Below are 3,511 nucleotides of genomic sequence, written 5' to 3'. Positions count from 1 at the left end.
ACCTCATTCACACGGTTGGACAGACACATCACTGATGTCATACATCCCATGCACACGGTTAGACAGAAACATCACTACTGTCATACATTGCAGACAACTCGAACTAAAGAACTATGTGTGAACAATCTATGGAAGCAACCGTGTGAAACATTGATGTACAAGGTTTTAGATTTGCAGCCACGTCACCCATGAGTAAAAATTGCAATCTCTCCCCCGATTTGTTCATGCCGATACTGTGCGTTGCAGAGTTTCATGCGGAGCATAATGGCCATGACGAGGAGGGTTTAGGTTATTTTTCGAACGAAATCATTTCTACATCTTGTGTATATGATATGTAAGAAGAGAAGAGATGCAGCTGGAAACAATGGCCCAATTGTTTGTGACGTGCCTGCAAATCTAGATGCCGACGTGTCCTGGTATGTTTCTTAGACGTGTCCATGTAATTAGGTTAGGAATACTACGCGAGAGACCTGTTTGCGCAGGAGTCGTTGGTCATGTTGAGTCCGATTAGGATTCTAGAGGGCTTGGTATCTGTAGGTTAGCTCCTATATATACGTGAAGCTGCCGTGAGATTTGCAACGTGGAGTAACCCCACGCGTGTGGCAGTTTTGCAACTCGTCCACACGCGTGGATCACCGTCCAGTCGAGTTTGCACGAATCTTAACATATTGAGTCAGATTTTGCGTGCCACGTAGGACGGGGCTGGCGTGTGAGTGTTGGAGAGTTCGCCCACACGCCCCGCAGCATGCGGTTTGCCAGCTACGCTATGTGGGTGAACTAGTTTCTGCCCACACAGCCATCACCTAGTCCACACGCATGTGGGCGAACTGCTTTTCGCCCACACAAACTCGTACATTGTTGGATGGCAACTGCAGTTACGCGTATGTGGCAACTAGGTAAACACACATGACAACTATGATTCGTGCTAGACGGCAACTGCAGTTGCGCGTACGTGGCAACCAGATGAACACACATGGCAACTGTGATTAACCATACATGACAACTATGGTTGAACCACACGTGGCAACTAGATAAACACACATGGCAACTATTGTTTGACCATATGTGACAAGTAGTTAATCACACACGGCAACTATGGTTTGATTACACGCGGCAACTATCATAAATTAGACATGGCAACTATAGTTAACCAAAACAGATAGAGTTGTTATATTTTTACAACTATATTTGCCATTCCGGATAACTACGTCTGTCATCCCGGATGGCAACTAAATCGTCATGCATTCTGCGGGTACCTAACGTAGCTGCGCCAGGATCGGACGTGTGGGCATTTTTGCTTAATGCCACACACGCATGGTGAAGATGAGTAGTACTTGTTGGGCGTCTGACACAAAGTAGCTGCGCCCACATGTGTGGGCAATTCTAATGTTCGCAACACACAACTCTTGTGGGCTGCCTCCTGCTCACGTCGCGCATGATGTGCGGTCGGATGTCTAGTACGCCACACATGTGGGCGCTATCAGTTTTTTTTTGTGCGCATACGTTCATCTAGTTTGATGCGATTGATTCTGATGACGAAATTTCAACAATTGGTATCAAGCCAGTTTAAATAACTTTTGACCGATCGTCATTGAGGCGGTCGATTCCGCAATCCATGCGCGTGCAGGTTGCTTCTTCTAGGCAGCTTCGGTCTGTGGATAAGTCAAACGTAAGCCCAAGTAGCACTATTGATCAAGACTTAGTTCAGAAGCTTTTCTTTTGCGGGGTTTATTTCAGAAGCTTTGTTTAAGTCTTGTTGGCCAGAGATGTCGGCATCACATGATCCTTAGGCCAGTGGAGCCCTTTTCTAGTACTTATTTATTCACTTTGTTGGAGCACAACATAGTTGCATAAGATATTTAAGTCAAGTCAACGTTGCTGTTCATTGATGGCAAGTTCCTATTACTCTCCGTTCATTCACCTCAAACGGGTAAGTGACGTTTACTTGTCTCCTTCCCAAGTCATCACCCATGAACACCCGGTTTTTGTTCCAGCAGGTAACTTCTAGGCAGCTTCGATTCGGTTTGTGTATAAATTAGATTAAGCTTCTATACATTACTACTTCGATGTGGATTCGTATGTGAAGTATTCGTACTTGCTCATTGTTTATGTATAATTTTATTTCAAAGCATGTATATATTCCTCATATATGCATGTAGCATATGCACATTTTTCATTCTGGGTTGGCTATTCGACCGTACAATGTATGAATATAGTATCATTTAGTATATGAATTCACACCCATCTACTATCCGCCCCGTTCCTAAATCCATATAAAAATGTAGGATAGGGTTTTAAACATTATCCAACTGAATCCACTTTGGTTTCATCACCCTTGCACTATAGGTTCGACTTCATCCAATTTTCATCTCCACCAGATAAGCGCCCCTGATGTGGTTGTTAAATACCTCCCACGTGTATCAAGTTGTTTGTCTCTAGCCTCAATCTTTGTCGAAAAGCCCGCGACAACGCCGAACCCCACTTGTCGATCATCTCCACAAGATCGATGATTACACGCTGGGAGAGAACGCCTTTGCACCTCCTTGTTGTCCATGGACATCATTCTTGTCCATGGAGTGATGGGGATATGTGGCGCACGATGGGTACACGGCTCTAACGGTCCGTTACTTTGATAGCTCCAAGCACCAGTAGAGCTATGTTAGGGCCAAACGGTGTAGTGACAAGCCGGTGGTGCTGTTGTTTTTTAAAAAACTTGTAATGACCAGTAGTTTAGAGAGAGCGAGGATTTTTTTTTCCGAATGTGCATTGCATTCACCTTCCAAAAACTTGTAAATTTAAAAGTTTATTTTGAATGTAGGAGGAGTTAGATTCACATCTAAATGTGGGCATGACCTTTGCTCATTTTCAAGTATTAGGATCACAACCAAATAAGTTATGAGCTAAGGACTAAAATGCATAAAGTACAACTCAAATAACTGAATTGGAAATATAATTAAAAATGAATTTTAAAATTATAATAATTTATAATTGAATTCCTATTACAAAGTCATCATACAAAAGTTGATACAAAAAATAATAAAGAAAGGAAATGGAAAAGGACCTATGCTAAAACTAAACAAGATCCTATTTTAGTTGTTCTCCTTCTTCCTCTTCTTTTCTTCTTCATGAACTCAAACCTACACAAGAAAGAACAAAAAGAAAGAAGTTGATTATGTTAAAATGTTGCATTCCCATATGGGAAAGGCATTTGCTATATGAACTAGTGTATTAGGAAATCTGGAACTGGTCCAAATCCCAACAAAGTGTAGTTCCTAAGAAATCCAGTAAGAGCCAATAAGAGGTGGAAAGGATTGACCAATGAATAGTGTAGTGAGCATAGGTTCAACGGGGAACAAGAACAAGGAGATGGTACTTCAACAGGAGTAATTTATCAAGCAGAACAATGTCCAACAAGAGATCAAAGAGAAACCTAGAGCCAGTAAGCAAATGACCAAAGCCAGAGAAGCAAGTATGTCTCAATGCAGGGTAGAGAGAGAGAGAGAGAGAGAGA

At 42.3% G+C, this 3,511-nt stretch overlaps 1 protein-coding gene across 2 annotated transcripts in view; it reads right to left on the bottom strand.

Moving 5' to 3' along the window:
- LOC123184270 (putative receptor-like protein kinase At4g00960) overlaps window positions 1-3,511 on the bottom strand; it is a 7,778-nt gene that overhangs the window by 3,366 nt on the left and 901 nt on the right. The gene's annotated exons all lie outside the window — the stretch shown is intronic.

Source organism: Triticum aestivum, chromosome 2A (genome assembly GCF_018294505.1).
Source record: "Triticum aestivum cultivar Chinese Spring chromosome 2A, IWGSC CS RefSeq v2.1, whole genome shotgun sequence".
Lineage (NCBI taxonomy): Eukaryota > Viridiplantae > Streptophyta > Magnoliopsida > Poales > Poaceae > Triticum > Triticum aestivum.
This window is presented reverse-complemented; position numbering and strand designations above follow the sequence as displayed.